Genomic DNA, 23263 nt, shown 5'->3' with positions numbered 1-23263 from the left:
AGTGAAGCTGTGCATTGTCATACTTGGTGCTGGTTAGTGAAGCTGTGCATTGTCATACTTGGTGCTGGTTAGTGAAGCTGTGCATTTTCATACTTGGTGCTGGTTAGTGAAGCTGTGCATTTTCATACTTGGTGCTGGTTAGTGAAGCTGTGCATTGTCATACTTGGTGCTGGTTAGTGAAGCTGTGCATTTTCATACTTGGTGCTGGTTAGTGAAGCTGTGCGTTGTCATACTTGGTGCTGGTTAGTGAAGCTGTACATTGTCATACTTGGTGCTGGTTAGTGAAGCTGTGCATTTTCATACTTGGTGCTGGTTAGTGAAGCTGTGCATTGTCATACTTGGTGCTGGTTAGTGAAGCTGTGCATTTTCATACTTGGTGCTGGTTAGTGAAGCTGTGCATTGTCATACTTGGTGCTGGTTAGTGAAGCTGTGCATTTTCATACTTGGTGCTGGTTAGTGAAGCTGTGCATTTTCATACTTGGTGCTGGTTAGTGAAGCTGTGCATTGTCATACTTGGTGCTGGTTAGTGAAGCTGTGCATTTTCATACTTGGTGCTGGTTAGTGAAGCTGTGCGTTGTCATACTTGGTGCTGGTTAGTGAAGCTGTGCATTTTCATACTTGGTGCTGGTTAGTGAAGCTGTGCATTTTCATACTTGGTGCTGGTTAGTGAAGCTGTACATTATCATACTTGGTGCTGGTTAGTGGAGCTGTGCATTGTCATACTTGGTGCTGCTTAGTGAAGCTGTACATTGTCATACTTGGTGCTGGTTAGTGAAGCTGTGCATTGTCATACTTGGTGCTGGTTAGTGAAGCTGTGCATTGTCATACTTGGTGCTGGTTAGTGAAGCTGTGCATTGTCATACTTGGTGCTGGTTAGTGAAGCTGTGCATTTTCATACTTGGTGCTGGTTAGTGAAGCTGTGCGTTGTCATACTTGGTGCTGGTTAGTGAAGCTGTGCATTTTTATACTTGGTGCTGGTTAGTGAAACTGTGCTTTTTTATACTTGGTGCTGGTTAGTGAAGCTGTGCATTGTCATACTTGGTGCTGGTTAGTGAAGCTGTACATTGTCATACTTGGTGCTGGTTAGTGAAACTGTGCATTTTCATACTTGGTGCTGGTTAGTGAAGCTGTACATTGTCATACTTGGTGCTGGTTAGTGAAGCTGTGCATTGTCATACTTGGTGCTGGTTAGTGAAGCTGTACATTGTCATACTTGGTGCTGGTTAGTGAAGCTGTGCATTGTCATACTTGGTGCTGGTTAGTGAAGCTGTGCATTGTCATACTTGGTGCTGGTTAGTGAACATGTGCTTTTTCATACTTGGTGCTGGTTAGTGAAGCTGTGCATTGTCATACTTGGTGCTGGTTAGTGAAGCTGTGCATTGTCATACTTGGTGCTGGTTAGTGAAGCTGTGCATTTTTATACTTGGTGCTGGTTAGTGAAGCTGTGCATTTTTCATACTTGGTGCTGATTAGTGAAGCTGTGCATTGTCATACTTGGTGCTGGTTAGTGAAGCTGTGCGTTGTCATACTTGGTGCTGGTTAGTGGAGCTGTGCATTTTTATACTTGGTGCTGGTTAGTGAAGCTGTGCGTTGTCATACTTGGTGCTGGTTAGTGAAGCTGTGCATTTTTATACTTGGTGCTGGTTAGTGAAGCTGTGCATTGTCATACTTGGTGCTGGTTAGTGAAGCTGTGCATTTTCATACTTGGTGCTGGTTAGTGAAGCTGTGCATTGTCATACTTGGTGCTGGTTAGTGAAGCTGTGCATTGTCATACTTGGTGCTGGTTAGTGAAGCTGTACATTGTCATACTTGGTGCTGGTTAGTGAAGCTGTGCATTTTCATACTTGGTGCTGGTTAGTGAATTTGTGCATTGTCATACTTGGTGCTGGTTAGTGAAGCTGTGCATTTTTATACTTGGTGCTGGTTAGTGAAGCTGTGCATTGTCATACTTGGTGCTGGTTAGTGAAGCTGTACATTGTCATACTTGGTGCTGGTTAGTGAAGCTGTACATTTTCATACTCGGTGCTGGTTAGTGAAGCTGTGCATTGTCATACTTGGTGCTGGTTAGTGAAGCTGTGCATTTTTATACTTGGTGCTGGTTAGTGAAGCTGTGCATTTTTATACTTGGTGCTGGTTAGTGAAGCTGTACATTGTCATACTTGGTGCTGGTTAGTGAAGCTGTACATTGTCATACTTGGTGCTGGTTAGTGAAGCTTTGCATTTTCATACTTGGTGCTGGTTAGTGAAGCTGTACATTTTTATACTTGGTGCTGGTTAGTGAAGCTGTGCGTTGTCATACTTGGTGCTGGTTAGTGAAGCTGTGCGTTGTCATACTTGGTGCTGGTTAGTGAAGCTGTGCGTTGTCATACTTGGTGCTGGTTAGTGAAGCTGTGCATTGTCATACTTGGTGCTGGTTAGTGAAGCTGTGCATTGTCATACTTGGTGCTGGTTAGTGAAGCTGTGCATTGTCATACTTGGTGCTGGTTAGTGAAGCTGTGCATTGTCATACTTGGTGCTGGTTAGTGAAGCTGTGCATTTTCATACTTGGTGCTGGTTAGTGAAGCTGTGCTTTTTTAAACTTGGTGCTGGTTAGTGAAGCTGTTAATTTTCATACTTGGTGCTGGTTAGTGAAGCTGTTAATTTTCATACTCGGTGCTGGTTAGTTAAGCTGTGTAGTTCATGCAGATGTATTATCTCTAGTTCATGCAGATGTATTATCTCTAGTTCATGCAGATGTATTATCTGTAGTTCATGCAGATGTATTATCTCTAGTTCATGCAGATGTATTATCTCTAGTTCATGCAGATGTATTATCTGTAGTTCATGCAGATGTATTATCTCTAGTTCATGCAGATGTATTATCTGTAGTTCATGCAGATGTATTATCTGTAGGTCATGCAGATGTATTATCTGTAGGTCATGCAGATGTATTATCTGTAGTTCATGCAGATGTATTATCTGTAGGTCATGCAGATGTATTATCTGTAGGTCATGCAGATGTATTATCTGTAGCTCATGCAGATGTATTATCTGTAGTTCATGCAGATGTATTATCTGTAGTTCATGCAGATGTATTATCTGTAGGTCATGCAGATGTATTATCTGTAGGTCATGCAGATGTATTATCTGTAGCTCATGCAGATGTATTATCTGTAGTTCATGCAGATGTATTATCTCTAGTTCATGCAGATGTATTATCAGTAGTTCATGCAGATGTATTATCAGTAGTTCATGCAGATGTATTATCAGTAGTTCATGCAGATGTATTATCTGTAGTTCATGCAGATGTATTATCAGTAGTTCATGCAGATGTATTATCTGTAGTTCATGCAGATGTGTTATCTGTAGTTCATGCAGATGTATTATCTCTAGTTCATGCAGATGTATTATCTGTAGTTCATGCAGATGTATTATCTGTAGTTCATGCAGATGTATTATCTCTAGTTCATGCAGATGTATTATCTCTAGTTCATGCAGATGTTTTATCTCTAGTTCATGCAGATGTATTATCTGTAGTTCATGCAGATGTATTATCTCTAGTTCATGCAGATGTATAATCTCTAGTTCATGCAGATGTATTATCTGTAGTTCATGCAGATGTATTATCTGTAGTTCATGCAGATGTATTATCTGTAGTTCATGCAGATGTATTATCTCTAGTTCATGCAGATGTATTATCTGTAGTTCATGCAGATGTATTATCTGTAGTTCATGCAGATGTATTATCTGTAGTTCATGCAGATGTATTATCTCTAGTTCATGCAGATGTATTATCTGTAGTTCATGCAGATGTATTATCTCTAGTTCATGCAGATGTATTATCTGTAGTTCATGCAGATGTATTATCTCTAGTTCATGCAGATGTATTATCTGTAGTTCATGCAGATGTATTATCTCTAGCTCATGCAGGTGTATTATCTCTAGTTCATGCAGATGTATTATCTCTAGTTCATGCAGATGTATTATCTGTAGTTCATGCAGATGTATTATCTGTAGTTCATGCAGATGTATTATCTGTAGTTCATGCAGATGTATTATCTCTAGGTCATGCAGATGTATTATCTCTAGTTCATGCAGATGTATTATCTGTAGTTCATGCAGATGTATTATCTGTAGGTCATGCAGATGTATTATCTCTAGTTCATGCAGATGTATTATCTCTAGTTCATGCAGATGTATTATCTCTAGTTCATGCAGATGTATTATCTCTAGTTCATGCAGATGTATTATCTCTAGGTCATGCAGATGTATTATCTGTAGTTCATGCAGATGTGTTATCTGTAGTTCATGCAGATGTATTATCTCTAGTTCATGCAGATGTATTATCTCTAGTTCATGCAGATGTATTATCTGTAGTTCATGCAGATGTATTATCTGTAGTTCATGCAGATGTATTATCTGTAGTTCATGCAGATGTATTATCTGTAGTTCATGCAGATGTATTATCTGTAGTTCATGCAGATGTATTATCTGTAGTTCATGCAGATGTATTATCTGTAGGTCATGCAGATGTATTATCTCTAGTTCATGCAGATGTATTATCTGTAGTTCATGCAGATGTGTTATCTGTAGTTCATGCAGATGTATTATCTCTAGTTCATGCAGATGTATTATCTCTAGTTCATGCAGATGTATTATCTGTAGTTCATGCAGATGTATTATCTGTAGTTCATGCAGATGTATTATCTGTAGCTCATGCAGATGTATTATCTGTAGGTCATGCAGATGTATTATCTCTAGCTCATGCAGATGTATTATCTGTAGCTCATGCAGATGTATTATCTCTAGTTCATGCAGATGTATTATCTGTAGCTCATGCAGATGTATTATCTGTAGGTCATGCAGATGTATTATCTCTAATTCATGCAGATGTATTATCTGTAGGTCATGCAGATGTATTATCTGTAGGTCATGCAGATGTATTATCTCTAGTTCATGCAGATGTATTATCTGTAGTTCATGCAGATGTATTATCTCTAGTTAATGCAGATGTATTATCTCTAGCTCATGCAGATGTATTATCTGTAGGTCATGCAGATGTATTATCTCTAATTCATGCAGATGTATTATCTGTAGGTCATGCAGATGTATTATCTGTAGTTCATGCAGATGTATTATCTGTAGTTCATGCAGATGTATTATCTCTAGTTCATGCAGATGTATTATCTCTAGTTCATGCAGATGTATTATCTCTAGTTCATGCAGATGTATTATCTGTAGTTCATGCAGATGTATTATCTCTAATTCATGCAGATGTATTATCTGTAGGTCATGCAGATGTATTATCTGTAGGTCATGCAGATGTATTATCTCTAGTTCATGCAGATGTATTATCTGTAGTTCATGCAGATGTATTATCTCTAGTTCATGCAGATGTATTATCTCTAGCTCATGCAGATGTATTATCTGTAGGTCATGCAGATGTATTATCTCTAATTCATGCAGATGTATTATCTGTAGGTCATGCAGATGTATTATCTGTAGGTCATGCAGATGTATTATCTGTAGTTCATGCAGATGTATTATCTGTAGGTCATGCAGATGTATTATCTGTAGGTCATGCAGATGTATTATCTGTAGGTCATGCAGATGTATTATCTCTAGTTCATGCAGATGTATTATCTCTAGTTCATGCAGATGTATTATCTGTAGGTCATGCAGATGTATTATCTGTAGTTCATGCAGATGTATTATCTCTATTTCATACAGATGTATTATCTGTAGTTCATGCAGATGTATTATCTCTATTTCATACAGATGTATTATCTCTAGTTCATGCAGATGTATTATCTGTAGCTCATGCAGATGTATTATCTGTAGTTCATGCAGATGTATTATCTGTAGCTCATGCAGATGTATTATCTGTAGTTCATGCAGATGTATTATCTCTAGTTCATGCAGATGTATTATCTGTAGTTCATGCAGATGTATTATCTGTAGCTCATGCAGATGTATTATCTGTAGTTCATGCAGATGTATTATCTCTAGTTCATGCAGATGTATTATCTCTAGTTCATGCAGATGTATTATCTGTAGGTCATGCAGATGTATTATCTGTAGTTCATGCAGATGTATTATCTGTAGTTCATGCAGATGTATTATCTCTAGTTCATGCAGATGTATTATCTCTAGTTCATGCAGATGTATTATCTGTAGTTCATGCAGATGTATTATCTGTAGCTCATGCAGATGTATTATCTGTAGTTCATGCAGATGTATTATCTCTAGTTCATGCAGATGTATTATCTGTAGTTCATGCAGATGTATTATCTGTAGCTCATGCAGATGTATTATCTGTAGTTCATGCAGATGTATTATCTGTAGTTCATGCAGATGTATTATCTCTGGTTCATGCAGATGTATTATCTGTAGCTCATGCAGATGTATTATCTCTAGTTCATGCAGATGTATTATCTGTAGCTCATGCAGATGTATTATCTCTAGTTCATGCAGATGTATTATCTCTAGTTCATGCAGATGTATTATCTCTAGTTCATGCAGATGTATTATCTGTAGTTCATGCAGATGTATTATCTGCTAGTTCATGCAGATGTATTATCTGTAGCTTCATGCAGATGTATTATCTGTAGCTCATGCAGATGTATTATTCTGTAGGTCATGCAGATGTATTATCTGTAGTTCATGCAGATGTATTATCTGTAGTTCATGCAGATGTATTATCTGTAGGTTCATGCAGATGTATTATCTGTAGTTCATGCAGATGTATTATCTCTAGTTCATGCAGATGTATTATCTTAGTTCATGCAGATGTATTATCTCTAGTTCATGCAGATGTATTATCTCTAGTTCATGCAGATGTATTATCTGTAGTTCATGCAGATGTATTATCTGTAGGTCATGCAGATGTATTATCTCTAGTTCATGCAGATGTATTATCTGTAGTTCATGCAGATGTATTATCTGTAGGTCATGCAGATGTATTATCTGCTAGTTCATGCAGATGTATTATCTGTAGTTCATGCAGATGTATTATCTGTAGTTCATGCAGATGTATTATCTGTAGTTCATGCAGATGTATTATCTGTAGTTCATGCAGATGTATTATCTGTAGTTCATGCAGATGTATTATCTCTAGTTCATGCAGATGTATTATCTCTAGTTCATGCAGATGTATTATCTCTAGTTCATGCAGATGTATTATCTGTAGTTCATGCAGATGTATTATCTCTAGTTCATGCAGATGTATTATCTCTAGTTCATGCAGATGTATTATCTGTAGTTCATGCAGATGTATTATCTCTAGTTCATGCAGATGTATTATCTGTAGTTCATGCAGATGTATTATCTCTAGTTCATGCAGATGTATTATCTCTAGTTCATGCAGATGTATTATCTGTAGTTCATGCAGATGTATTATCTGTAGTTCATGCAGATGTATTATCTGTAGTTCATGCAGATGTATTATCTCTAGTTCATGCAGATGTATTATCTCTAGTTCATGCAGATGTATTATCTCTAGTTCATGCAGATGTATTATCTGTAGTTCATGCAGATGTATTATCTCTAGTTCATGCAGATGTATTATCTGTAGTTCATGCAGATGTATTATCTCTAGCTCATGCAGATGTTTATCTCTAGTTCATGCAGATGTTAATCTCTAGTTCATGCAGATGTATTATCTGTAGTTCACTGCAGATGTATTATCTGTAGTTCATGCAGATGTATTATCTGTAGTTCATGCAGATGTATTATCTCTAGGTCATGCAGATGTATTATCTTAGTTCATGCAGATGTATTATCTGTAGCTTCATGCAGATGTATTATCTTAATTCATGCAGATGTATTATCTGTAGGTCATGCAGATGTATTACTCTGTAGGTCATGCAGATGTATTATCTCTAGTTCATGCAGATGTATTATCTGCTAGTTCATGCAGATGTATTATCTCTAGTTCATGCAGATGTATTATCTCTAGCTCATGCAGATGTATTATCTGTAGGTCATGCAGATGTATTATCTCTATTCATGCAGATGTATTATCTGTAGGTCATGCAGATGTATTATCTGTAGGTCATGCCAGATGTATTATCTGTAGTTCATGCAGATGTATTATCTGTAGGTCATGCAGATGTATTATCTGTAGGTCATGCAGATGTATTATCTGTAGGTCATGCAGATGTATTATCTCTAGTTCATGCAGATGTATTATCTCTAGTTCATGCAGATGTATTATCTGTAGGTCATGCAGATGTATTATCTGTAGTTCATGCAGATGTATTATCTCTATTTCATACAGATGTATTATCTGTAGTTCATGCAGATGTATTATCTGTAGGTCATGCAGATGTATTATCTCTAGTTCATGCAGATGTATTATCTGTAGCTCATGCAGATGTATTATCAGTAGTTCATGCAGATGTATTATCTGTAGCTCATGCAGATGTATTATCTGTAGTTCATGCAGATGTATTATCTCTAGTTCATGCAGATGTATTATCTGTAGTTCATGCAGATGTATTATCTGTAGCTCATGCAGATGTATTATCTGTAGTTCATGCAGATGTATTATCTCTAGTTCATGCAGATGTATTATCTCTAGTTCATGCAGATGTATTATCTGTAGTTCATGCAGATGTATTATCTGTAGTTCATGCAGATGTATTATCTGTAGTTCATGCAGATGTATTATCTCTAGTTCATGCAGATGTATTATCTGTAGTTCATGCAGATGTATTATCTGTAGTTCATGCAGATGTATTATCTCTAGTTCATGCAGATGTATTATCTGTAGTTCATGCAGATGTATTATCTGCTAGTTCATGCAGATGTATTATCTGTAGTTCATGCAGATGTATTATCTGTAGTTCATGCAGATGTATTATCTGTAGTTCATGCAGATGTATTATCTCTAGTTCATGCAGATGTATTATCTGTAGTTCATGCAGATGTATTATCTGTAGCTCATGCAGATGTATTATCTGTAGTTCATGCAGATGTATTATCTGTAGTTCATGCAGATGTATTATCTCTAGTTCATGCAGATGTATTATCTGTAGCTCATGCAGATGTATTATCTCTAGTTCATGCAGATGTATTATCTGTAGCTCATGCAGATGTATTATCTCTAGTTCATGCAGATGTATTATCTCTAGTTCATGCAGATGTATTATCTCTAGTTCATGCAGATGTATTATCTGTAAGTCATGCAGATGTATTATCTCTAGTTCATGCAGATGTATTATCTGTAGCTCATGCAGATGTATTATCTGTAGCTCATGCAGATGTATTATCTGTAGTTCATGCAGATGTATTATCTGTAGTTCATGCAGATGTATTATCTGTAGTTCATGCAGATGTATTATCTGTAGTTCATGCAGATGTATTATCTGTAGTTCATGCAGATGTATTATCTGTAGTTCATGCAGATGTATTATCTGTAGTTCATGCAGATGTATTATCTCTAGTTCATGCAGATGTATTATCTGTAGTTCATGCAGATGTATTATCTGTAGTTCATGCAGATGTATTATCTATAGTTCATGCAGATGTATTATCTGTAGTTCATGCAGATGTATTATCTGTAGGTCATGCAGATGTATTATCTGTAGTTCATGCAGATGTATTATCTGTAGTTCATGCAGATGTATTATCTGTAGGTCATGCAGATGTATTATCTCTAGTTCATGCAGATGTATTATCTGTAGTTCATGCAGATGTGTTATCTGTAGTTCATGCAGATGTATTATCTCTAGTTCATGCAGATGTATTATCTGTAGTTCATGCAGATGTATTATCTGTAGTTCATGCAGATGTATTATCTCTAGTTCATGCAGATGTATTATCTCTAGTTCATGCAGATGTATTATCTCTAGTTCATGCAGATGTATTATCTGTAGTTCATGCAGATGTATTATCTCTAGTTCATGCAGATGTATTATCTCTAGTTCATGCAGATGTATTATCTGTAGTTCATGCAGATGTATTATCTCTAGTTCATGCAGATGTATTATCTGTAGTTCATGCAGATGTATTATCTCTAGTTCATGCAGATGTATTATCTCTAGTTCATGCAGATGTATTATCTGTAGTTCATGCAGATGTATTATCTGTAGTTCATGCAGATGTATTATCTGTAGTTCATGCAGATGTATTATCTCTAGTTCATGCAGATGTATTATCTGTAGTTCATGCAGATGTATTATCTCTAGTTCATGCAGATGTATTATCTGTAGTTCATGCAGATGTATTATCTCTAGTTCATGCAGATGTATTATCTGTAGTTCATGCAGATGTATTATCTCTAGCTCATGCAGATGTATTATCTCTAGTTCATGCAGATGTATTATCTCTAGTTCATGCAGATGTATTATCACTAGTTCATGCAGATGTATTATCTGTAGGTCATGCAGATGTATTATCTGTAGTTCATGCAGATGTATTATCTCTAGTTCATGCAGATGTATTATCTGTAGTTCATGCAGATGTATTATCTCTAGGTCATGCAGATGTATTATCAGTAGTTCATGCAGATGTATTATCTGTAGCTCATGCAGATGTATTATCTCTAGTTCATGCAGATGTATTATCTGTAGGTCATGCAGATGTATTATCTGTAGCTCATGCAGATGTATTATCTCTAGTTCATGCAGATGTATTATCTGTAGGTCATGCAGATGTATTATCTCTAGTTCATGCAGATGTATTATCTGTAGTTCATGCAGATGTATTATCTGTAGTTCATGCAGATGTATTATCTGTAGTTCATGCAGATGTATTATCTCTAGTTCATGCAGATGTATTATCTGTAGTTCATGCAGATGTATTATCTGTAGCTCATGCAGATGTATTATCTGTAGTTCATGCAGATGTATTATCTGTAGTTCATGCAGATGTATTATCTCTGGTTCATGCAGATGTATTATCTGTAGCTCATGCAGATGTATTATCTCTAGTTCATGCAGATGTATTATCTGTAGCTCATGCAGATGTATTATCTCTAGTTCATGCAGATGTATTATCTCTAGTTCATGCAGATGTATTATCTCTAGTTCATGCAGATGTATTATCTGTAAGTCATGCAGATGCATTATCTCTAGTTCATGCAGATGTATTATCTGTAGCTCATGCAGATGTATTATCTGTAGCTCATGCAGATGTATTATCTGTAGGTCATGCAGATGTATTATCTGTAGTTCATGCAGATGTATTATCTGTAGTTCATGCAGATGTATTATCTGTAGTTCATGCAGATGTATTATCTGTAGTTCATGCAGATGTATTATCTCTAGTTCATGCAGATGTATTATCTGTAGGTCATGCAGATGTATTATCTCTAGTTCATGCAGATGTATTATCTCTAGTTCATGCAGATGTATTATCTGTAGTTCATGCAGATGTATTATCTGTAGGTCATGCAGATGTATTATCTGTAGGTCATGCAGATGTATTATCTGTAGTTCATGCAGATGTATTATCTGTAGGTCATGCAGATGTATTATCTCTAGTTCATGCAGATGTATTATCTGTAGTTCATGCAGATGTGTTATCTGTAGTTCATGCAGATGTATTATCTCTAGTTCATGCAGATGTATTATCTGTAGTTCATGCAGATGTATTATCTGTAGTTCATGCAGATGTATTATCTCTAGTTCATGCAGATGTATTATCTCTAGTTCATGCAGATGTATTATCTCTAGTTCATGCAGATGTATTATCTGTAGTTCATGCAGATGTATTATCTCTAGTTCATGCAGATGTATTATCTCTAGTTCATGCAGATGTATTATCTGTAGTTCATGCAGATGTATTATCTCTAGTTCATGCAGATGTATTATCTGTAGTTCATGCAGATGTATTATCTCTAGTTCATGCAGATGTATTATCTCTAGTTCATGCAGATGTATTATCTGTAGTTCATGCAGATGTATTATCTGTAGTTCATGCAGATGTATTATCTGTAGTTCATGCAGATGTATTATCTCTAGTTCATGCAGATGTATTATCTGTAGTTCATGCAGATGTATTATCTCTAGTTCATGCAGATGTATTATCTGTAGTTCATGCAAATGTATTATCTCTAGTTCATGCAGATGTATTATCTGTAGTTCATGCAGATGTATTATCTCTAGCTCATGCAGATGTATTATCTCTAGTTCATGCAGATGTATTATCTCTAGTTCATGCAGATGTATTATCACTAGTTCATGCAGATGTATTATCTGTAGGTCATGCAGATGTATTATCTGTAGTTCATGCAGATGTATTATCTCTAGTTCATGCAGATGTATTATCTGTAGTTCATGCAGATGTATTATCTCTAGGTCATGCAGATGTATTATCAGTAGTTCATGCAGATGTATTATCTGTAGCTCATGCAGATGTATTATCTCTAGTTCATGCAGATGTATTATCTGTAGGTCATGCAGATGTATTATCTGTAGCTCATGCAGATGTATTATCTGTAGTTCATGCAGATGTATTATCTGTAGTTCATGCAGATGTATTATCTCTAGTTCATGCAGATGTATTATCTCTAGTTCATGCAGATGTATTATCTCTAGTTCATGCAGATGTATTATCTGTAGTTCATGCAGATGTATTATCTGTATTTCATGCAGATGTATTATCTGTAGTTCATGCAGATGTATTATCTCTAGTTCATGCAGATGTATTATCTCTAGTTCATGCAGATGTATTATCTCTAGTTCATGCAGATGTATTATCTCTAGTTCATGCAGATGTATTATCTCTAGTTCATGCAGATGTATTATCTCTAGTTCATGCAGATGTTTTATCTCTAGGTCATGCAGATGTATTATCTCTAGTTCATGCAGATGTATTATCTCTAGTTCATGCAGATGTATTATCTGTAGCTCATGCAGATGTATTATCTGTAGCTCATGCAGATGTATTATCTGTAGCTCATGCAGGTGTATTATCTGTAGTTCATGCAGATGTATTATCTGTAGCTCATGCAGATGTATTATCTGTAGCTCATGCAGATGTATTATCTCTAGCTCATGCAGATGTATTATCTGTAGCTCATGCAGATGTATTATCTGTAGCTCATGCAGATGTATTATCTGTAGCTCATGCAGATGTATTATCTGTAGCTCATGCAGATGTATTATCTGTAGCTCATGCAGGTGTATTATCTGTAGTTCATGCAGATGTATTATCTCTAGTTCATGCAGATGTATTTTCTCTAGTTCATGCAGATGTATTATCTCTAGTTCATGCAGATGTATTATCTGTAGTTCATGCAGATGTATTATCTGTAGTTCATGCAGATGTATTATCTGTAGTTCATGCAGATGTATTATCTGTAGTTCATGCAGATGTATTATCTGTAGTTCATGCAGATGTATTATCTGTAGTTCATGCAGATGTATTATCTCTAGTTCATGCAGATGTATTATCTCTAGTTCATGCAGATGTATTATCTCTAGTTCATGCAGATGTATTATCTCTAGTTCATGCAGATGTATTATCTGTAGTTCATGCAGATGTATTATCTCTAGGTCATGCAGATGTATTATCTCTAGTTCATACAGATGTATTATCTCTAGTTCATGCAGATGTATTATCTGTAGTTCATGCAGATGTATTATCTCTAGCTCATGCAGATCTATTATCTCTAGTTCATGCAGATGTATTATCTGTAGTTCATGCAGATGTATTATCTGTAGTTCATGCAGATGTATTATCTCTAGTTCATGCAGATCAGTGACGTGCGGTGAGATCAGAGGCTGGTGAGGCTATTAATAAAGTTGTTTCATTCTCTTGTTATCTCTTGTTATTAAATAATCCAATGACAAGAGGCATATATGCGCAACCACCAATCACCAACTGCTCCCAGTAGTACATTGCTGCTCCTTAGCTTGCCTAGGTATGCTTTTCAAAGGATACTAAAAGAAAAAAAGCAAATAACATAAGTAAAATCTAATAGTTTTTAATATTGTATGTTCTATCTGAAACATAAAAGAAAAATGTTGTGTTCTGCTGAATATATCCCAGTTCAATAAAAAGCCTAAACATTTTCTATGTTTGTTGTTTTTGTGTTGAGTGTTAAAATGACTCTTCTGACAGGAGTAAGCAGAAATTCCCATCAAAGCACACAGACATAAATCTGTATTTAAAGGAACACTGAACCCACATTTTTTCTTTCCTGATTCACATAGAGCAGCAATTTTAAGCAACTTTCTAATTTAATTTTTGGGTTCACAACCACAGACAACACTTGTTTATTGGTGCTGTCCAATCAGAAAGGACAACCAAAGTTGTTCACCAAAGATGGGCCGACATCTAAACTGAAATTCTTGCTTTTCAAATAAACATACCAAGAGAATGAAGAAAGATTGATAAAAGGAGTAAATTAGAAAGTTGCTTAAAATTGCCTGCTCTATCTGAATCACAAAAGAAAAAAAAATGGGTTCAGTGTCCCTTCAAGATAAATAAAGAGAACTGACATGCATTTCCAAACAACTATAACTTTCTGTGATTAATAATCTGTCCAGTACTCAATTCCTAGAAGACATTGAAAGCTTCAGTTACAGTTGCGGTCACTTTCTGCCAGTGCCTTGTCCCTGATGTGCTATAGATTGTTGCCATAAAGTTCTGAAGACATATGTACAGCGCCTTACTACTGAACAAACATGTATAGAACAGAATTCTAATCAGTGAGTGAGCTGAATTTAATATGGGGTGGTGCAATGTTCCAGAAACCCTTAAAAAAACATTAAAAAAAAACTTTTTGTAGAAAGGCAAGTCACAGTGACACTTCAGTTTTGCTTAGAACTAGCATAGCATAAGCAATGTGTTTCAATCAAAGGACGACTAGTTTTTGGATGGAATCTACTACTTGATAAATTTATATTCATTTCATAAGGTCAGTGACTGACCTTATGAAATTAATATACATTTATCAAGTAGTAGATTCCATCCAAAAACTAGTCTTCCTTTGATTGAAACACATTTTTTATGCTATGCTAGTTCTAAGCAAAACTGAAGTGTCAATGTGACTGTTGACTTTCTTTAAAAAGTTTTTTGTTTTTTTAAGGCTTTCTGAAACATTGCACCACCTCCATATTAAATTCAGCTCACTGATTCTCAGTGCAATGCACTGAGGTTGAGGAATAATACTTATTTAATATATTGTTCTACAAAAATAGAAGCATATAAATGCAGATACAGTGATGGCTGCAATGGAAAACACTTTTGTTATCCATCTTTAAAGTGCTTGCTGATACTGCCCCATAGCATGTTAAGATTGTACTGAAGTTGCAAAGAATAAAACAAAACAAATTCCCAAACAGTCAATGCAAGGAGTCTGATTTAAAACACCATTAAATACAGCAGAATTGCAATATTGCATAATAAACAAATCCATAATAAAAATACAACATAAAAGCACTTAGTCTGCATGATTAGACAGGGTTAAAGCAAGAGATAATATTGATAAAGCAATAAAATTATAGTTTTAACTGATTTTTTTTTTCTGGGCAATACAGTTGTTTTTATAGTCATATGACATAAAGAATTGAGATTGATAAACATGTTGTGTTCCAGTTATGCCATTTACTAGACGCTTTTTTACAAGCAAACATTACATATATTTCTGCAGCCTACAAGTTCTGTATTCAGCAGCTGCACACATTGCAGTAATAACAATGACACCGTGGGACTGGTGCGGCAGGCGGGAGATGATTGCAGATTCCAGGTGCGGAGACAGACTAGAAGATGTGGCGTGCAAGAAGTCTTGTCACTGTCTCCCACTGCAGTAGTGAGCCCCTGAGCCAGCCACGCACATCGCAATCAGTGTCAACGTAGCGATCCCACATCTAGACGTGGACGGTCACGGTGTCAGGTGTGTGAGTGGAATCAATGGACTGAGCGGTAACAACTTGAGAATACAGCTGGGGCCTGTGGCGGGTACTGGTAGCAGTGCACGGTCCTGCATAATATAGAGCCAGAACAGAGAACAGCTTTATTTATTGATTCATTGAACATTCCCAAATCATCAGACCAGTAATGTTATAGCTGATCTTACTGATCAGCAAAAAAAAAAAAAAAAATCATCTTTATGGTTTTAAATACATGAACTCATTGAGTTCATGTATTTAAAACCAGAAAGATGTTTTTTTTTGCAGAAATGTCTAATACCTTACAGTGGAGAGTGTGTTTCGTAGTTAAGAGGTTAATGCAATGGTACCTGGAGATAGCAACTACCACTGATACTACTAGAGTTGGTTAGGTAGGTGATTGATTGTTATTTTGAATCTGTACTGTAATAAATACTATATTGCAGAAAACAATGCACTCCTGATCCCTTTATTTAAATGTATATTGCAGTACACATGCACTCCTGGACTCTCTTTATTAAAATGTATATTGCAGTACATATGCACTCCTGGACTCTCTTTATTAAAATGTATATTGCAGAACAGTAAATGCATGCACTCCTGATCTCTCTTTATCTAAATGTATATTGCACAACACATGGCATATGCTCTGCAATATACACATTTAAATAAAGAGAGATCAGGAGTGCATGTGCTTACTGTTCTGCAATATACATTTTTTTTTTTTATTTTTATTTTATTGAGGCATGACAATGTGAGAATACAATCTTATACAATAATGTAAAACAAAAAAGAAATACAGACAGGAAAAAGAATAGGTTGACATGCATTAGTATATCATCAAGCAAGATCAAACAGAGGTATGCCAAGACATTGCAAACTTTTTGTCTGGATTAACAGAAAAACAAAATAAATAAAGCCTCTTATTTTCTATTATTTGTCAATATTCTTATACATCCTATATCTTCAGGCTAAATGGTAAAAAAAAATATCTGCCTAATGCGACCTATTTGACCTGGGAGTGGGGAAGGGGGTGCGGGGGAAAAAAAAAAAAAAAAAAAAAAAAAAAAGGGGGGGGGGGGGGAAATTATTTTTTCTTCTCTCTTCCCCCTCCACAATCAATTTGAGGAAATAAGGAAAAAGAAATTTTAGTAGGAGGGAGAGTTTTGAAGGGAATGATCAGGGTCTAGTTATTACCAGAGACCTAATAGAACTATTTCTGAATGTCTGAAAGGATATATTAGTTGATTTATTTCTTCTGGAGTAAATATCTTAATAAAGGCCGACCATTTTTGGAAAAAAGAAACCACCTCCCTCTCAGAAGTTAGGGATACATCTATTTGTTCAATAATACATTGCTTTTTCATATAGTTTTTAATTTCCTGGATGTTGGGTATTGAGGAGTCTCTCCACTTTCCAAAGATTAAATTTCTTGTTGCCAGAATAGCCCCATTCCTAATTTTTATTTGATCTAAGTTTGTTGTAGGTTCTATAAGAAATACCACCATTGCCACTGAGAGAGAGAGAGTTGAGAGCTTTAGCACATTAGTCAGCCAAAATTCTACTTTTTTCCATAGTTGTCTAATTCTCGGGCAAGACCATATCATATGGACTATGTCAGCAGCCGGAAGAGAGCATTTGGGACATATGTTAAATTCATAATTGTGCCACTTAAACCCTTTGAGTGGAGTATAGTATGTTCTATAAAGTAACTTGATGTGTGATTCCCTCCAATTTGCGGATAGTGTAGTCTGGGCTACAGTGGCTATAGATTTTCCCACCTGTTCTGTCTCGATATCTAAATCTGGTATAAGTGAATTCCATTTTAGTGTTATCTGCTGGAGATTAGATTCTCCATCTTGACTTACCAACAGATCATACCAACATGATATAGAGGATAAGTCATTTTTAGCCAGGATGGGCCAATTATCTAACTTCCCCCATGACCAAGACCATCCATACTTCTCCACAAGTGAAAAAAGGTAATGTCTAGCTTGAAGGTAAGCAAAAAAATCTTTGTTGCTTATGTCAAATTCCTGTTTCAACTTTTCAAAAGTTTTAATCGATAGAGTACTTTGTTCAATGAGTTGAGTCAGGAAAAGGAGACCCTTTCTTTGCCACACTTGAAATACTAACGTTTGAGTACCTTCCTGGAATTCTGGATTACCACATAATCCTTGGAATTTTGGAATAGTTAGATCAATATTTAATTTGCGCCCTAATTTTTTCCAAGCTTGTATAACCATATATATTGATTGAAGACCTCTCACTTTTTTCGGAATTAATTGAATTGGGCAGTGAATTAAAGCAGAAGGATTATAAGGGAATATAATACTTTTCTCCAGACTATTATTAGTAAAATAGTCCTTATTTAAGATCCAATCTATTGCGATACGCGAAAGAAAAACCAAGCTATATTTACTTAGGTCTGGGAGAGCCATTCCTCCATACCTCTTAGGTAGATAGAGTTTATTTAGAGAAATTCGAGGTCTTTTACATTTCCAAATAAAATATCGCAATGCCCTATTTAAGCTTTTCCAGTCTTTGACTTTTAAGATCACCGGGATATTTTGAAGAGGGTAAAGAATTTTAGGAAGGAGGACCATCTTGAACAAAGCAATACGTCCTGATAGAGATATCGGAAGATTTTGCCAGTTTACCATATGTTCTTTAATTCTAGCCAGGACGGGAGAAATGTTAAGAGTATACCACTCTTGTGGATTGATTGAGATATGGATCCCTAGGTAATTAAAATGAGTCAGGACTTCCTTAAAAGGTATCGTGCTAATTGAAGTCTCATTTTTCCTGACCCATAGTAACTCTGATTTAGAGATATTAAGCTTATAACCTGTAAAGGATCCAAATGAGTTGGTAATCGAGATTAACCTTGGAATGTTAATCGCTGTATTAGACATATAGATTAATACGTCATCGGCGTATAGAGCAATTTTTGGTTCTACTGAACCAATTCTTATCCCTTGTATCATCTGTCTGATTTTGAGGGCCAATGGTTCGATCGCTAGATCGAATAAAAGAGGTGACAGCGGGCACCCCTGCCTTGTACCCCTCTGAAGGTTAATTAAGTTAGACTCAAGTTTATTGATAGTTAATCTAGTTGTAGACTTAGTACAGAGATTATTAATAAAAAGAAGGAAATTATCCTTAAAACCAAAACGTAATAAGGTATTATTAATGTGCTGATGGAAGACAGAATCAAACGCTTTTTCTGCGTCTAAAGCGATAATTGCTATATCAGATTGGTCTTGGGGCAGATCTTCAGAACAATTATGAAAATAGTCAAGGACTAGGAATAATTCCCTAACTTTAGCAGCTAGATTGCGCCTGGACAAAAAACCCGCCTGATCTTTATGAATGAGATCTCCCATTACTTTTTGGAGTCTTTTAGCTAAAATGGATGACAATAGCTTGTAGTCCGTATTAAGTAAAGCGATAGGTCTATACGACTCTTTTTTCAAGGGGTCTTTCCCTGGTTTCAAGATTAGTGTTGTAATAGATGCTGTGAAAGATAAAGGGATAGGTTTAGTATTTATAAAGAAATAATTGAATACTTTTCTTAGGTGGGGGGTTATGATTGGAGCAAGGAGTTTGTAAAACTCATTAGGGAGAAAGTCTGGGCCAGGTGCTTTATCCAGGCGGGCTTCTTGAATTGCCGAGATGATTTCCTGCTCAGAAATAGGGGCATTGACTCCACTTACTGCTTCCTCGTTTAAAACCGGATGATCAAGTCCTTCCCAAAAAAGTTCTGAGGCTTCTTCATCTGATTCCCTAAACGAATAAAGATCTCTATAATAAGTGAAAAAGGCATCAATAATCTCTCTCGAATTTTGAAGTAAATTTCCTTGTTCTAAAATCGAATCAATAGTAGAATTTCCTTGTATGTTCTTAACTAAATTTGCTAATACTTTTCCTGCCTTATTTCCATGCTTGTAGAATTTGGCTCTAGTTTTATAATCCTCTTGAATTGCAACATGCATTAGAAAATTATCTCTCTCTCTCTTGGCAAGGGCGTACCTCTTCCAATTTACTGATGTTGGTTGAGATAGATATTTACTATAGCTATTAGTGAGTGCCCTCAGTACTTCGTTCTCCCGCAGAGTCGCCTTGCGCTTATAATCAGCCATGTATGCAATAATTTCCCCTCTCATTACCGCCTTACCAGCTTCCCATAGTATATTTGGATCCTTGACAGTGCCAGTGTTTATAGTAAAGAATTCTGACATTCTAGTTGTCAACCATGCCCTAAATTTTGCGTTTTTCATTAAAAACTTAGGGAAAAAAAAACGGTGTGTAGCTGATTTTTTTTCGTTTAATGGTACTTTTAGTGTTATTGGAGCATGGTCTGAAATAGTAACTTGTGATATTTTCGATATAGTGCCAATTCTCAGCACATTCTCAGTGACTAAGAATAGGTCAATTCTAGAGAAAGATCTTACACTTTTAGCTTTACATGTAAACTCCCTTCGATCCGGGTTTTGAGTTCTCCAGATGTCTTTAAGAGCTAGATTTTTAAATAAGGTTTTAAACATTTTGCCTTCAAGCTTATCTCTTTTAGCCAAACCATTATTGAGTTTTTGCCTGAGCCTGTCAATCTGTGCTCTTGGGGTCATGTTGAAGTCCCCTGCTAGGATTATGTAACCTTCTCCTATTTGCAAAATTTTAGTTTGTAGGAATTCCCAGAAACTTCTGTCAAAGTTATTAGGGGCATATAGGTTGCATAATGTAAAAGTATAATTAACCATTCTTAGTTTTAAGATCAAAATTCTACCCTCTGGGTCTATATATTCTGACAGAATTTCATATGGGTTTTTTTTTCCTAGGAGAATGGCTACACCTCTCTTTCTACCTATGCTTGGTGAGAAGAACACTTCACCTACCCAGGAGAATTTTAACTTTAGGGTTTCTTCCGCGTTTAAATGTGTCTCCTGGATAAATGCGATGTCAGAGTTAAGTTTCTTAAGTTGAGAGATTATCATCTTCCGTTTCATTGGAGTTGAAACCCCTCCAACATTCCAGGACGATAAAGTCAAGTTTTTTATTTTAGACATTCTTTACATTTTTCCTTTCTTAATTTCTTCGCCTTCCCCTCCTTTGGGGTGATAATATCCTCTAAGAATTAAAGGGAGAGAAGAGAAGAAGAAGAAAAAAAAAAAAAAAAAAAAAAAAAAAAAGGGGGGGGGGAGGGGGGAGGGGAAGGAGAGAAGGGGCCTCCCCGCACCCCCAACACCACTGCCATCGCTTTTCAATGTTGGGGCCTGAAGGATAACAAAAAAAATAAATAAAAAAACAGAAAACCATCAAATACCAAAAACTCTTATATGGTGACGACATCGGCAGGAGATACAATCTTAATCTCATATCTAATTTAACATCATGGTGCGTATTACTTAACACATTTTTCTGCATAAAATTTTTCTGCTTCTGCGGCAACTTCAAAAAAGTGCACCTGACCCTGGAATTCTACTTTCAGCCTAGCTGGGTAGATGACCGTAGCAGAGAGACCCTCCTTGATCATTCTACCACAAATTGGGGAGAGCTCCCTTCTTCTCAGGGAGGTTTCGTAGGCAAAATCCTGGAATACCAAGATTTTGTTCCCATCTAGTAAGATAGGAGCATTTTTACGAGAAAATTGTATGACCTTGACCTTATCCTGAAAGTTTAGGTATTTCACAATTATAGGTCTAGGTCTTAATCTGTCGCTCGCTGACAGGGGAGGTCTCCCCAATCTGTGGGCTCTTTCTACCGTTAAGGGCAATATTTCTTGAGGGATCTTTAGAAGTTGGGGTAGAGTTTCGGCTGCAAACTTCATTAGGTCTGTACTCTGGAAGGATTCTGCCACTCCGATTATTCTGATATTGTTTCTTCTAGACCTATTTTCTAAGTCCTCGATCTTACTCTGTAACTCTTTCAGGGCTAAAGAGTGTGCCTGTACTTTAGTAACTTGTGCATCTGAATGATCTTCAAGATCAGAGACCCTTTGCTCTACTTCTTGAATCCTTATTGAAAATTGCTTAACCTCCATAGAGAGTGTATGCAAGTCTTGCTTTATTTCCATTCTGAGGGAATCAAATTTGGGGTTTAGGGCTTCTAGAATGTCTTTAACAATTATTTGGGAGCTAATAGACTCTTTTGATTTTACAGAAAGTTCAGGTTCTGGATGTAATTCAACTGTAGTTTCAGTTGTGTTTTTATTTCTCTTGTCTCTGGGTCTGGAAGCCATGGTTGGTGAAAAATTTTTAAGGTGTGCCGGTGAGTTTAAAAATTTATCCATATGTGAGTGAGTAATTTAGGAAAGAAAATTTCTGTGTTTCAATCGACAAGGAGAGATCCCCCCCTCGTGTGTGCTTTATTAAGTGCTTATTAGGGTGGTAATAAGAGGAAAGGAAAAAAAAAAAAAAAAAAAAAAAAAGGGGGAGTGAGGGTAAATATTTGTGGAGAGGTAGGTGAGAAAGTGCGGGTGAGGGGAAGGACCCCCTAAGTGAGAGGGGAGGTAGGTGAAAAAAGGGGGGGGGGAAAGACCCCCTAAGTGAGAAGGTGTCTAATCAAGAATGGTGTTAAGACCAGGGTTCACAGTCCCAGGGGATAGAGGATTATCTCTTTAAAAAATTACAACTTAGCGTGGTAGGCTCGGTTTAGCAATAAAGGGTCTGACCTGTTTTTTTCTTTCTAATCTTTACGATTGGAGGGTTCTCAGAGTAGTGTGTTGCATGCAGATTCAATCAAGTAAATTAAACATTTCTAATCTGAGTTTAAATTGTAGGAACTATATGTGAGCTCTCTTTCACTTAGTACCAGAAATGATTACTTAGGGGAAACCTCAATAACAATCATATACAGGGTAATGTTAGTTCATAGTTTTACATTCAACACTCTGCAGAAAAGTTCAAGTTTACATAACAGCAATAACCCTCTCCTTTTCTTCCTTTTTTCTTTCCCTTCCCTCTCCTCTCTTCCCCTTTTCCTTTTCCTTTAAATAAATTCTATGTTTTTGGGTATTTCTAATTGTATAAAACCCAGTAGGTGATAAGACCAGCACCTCTTAGGGATAGGGAATCCGAGTGTTTTAAAGTTAATATATAATGAACACCTCAAAAGGATACCCTTGTATCTCACCTATGAGTATTGTTAGCTTATTTTAACTTTTAATATTTTAGTTACTTTACCAGTTCAAACTAAATGCTAATATCCCCACAGCGAAAAATCAACCAGTAATAATTCTTTAGTTATATTGGAGAGCAATCAGCAAGCTTTATCATGAGGGGGTTAATAACTGCTGGTATTAATATTGCCCCTCTAGTAATAGATTAACTATATCAACTGAAATACGTAATAGAACAAGCAAACTTTAAGCAAGCATTGTTAGTATGGAGCAGTCCTCAGCATAACACTTAAAGTGAAGTTAGGAGAAAGTTAATCAGTCTTGG

This window comes from Bombina bombina, chromosome 3, assembly GCF_027579735.1.
Source record: "Bombina bombina isolate aBomBom1 chromosome 3, aBomBom1.pri, whole genome shotgun sequence".
Classification (NCBI taxonomy): domain Eukaryota; kingdom Metazoa; phylum Chordata; class Amphibia; order Anura; family Bombinatoridae; genus Bombina; species Bombina bombina.
Note: the sequence above shows the minus strand (reverse complement) of the source record.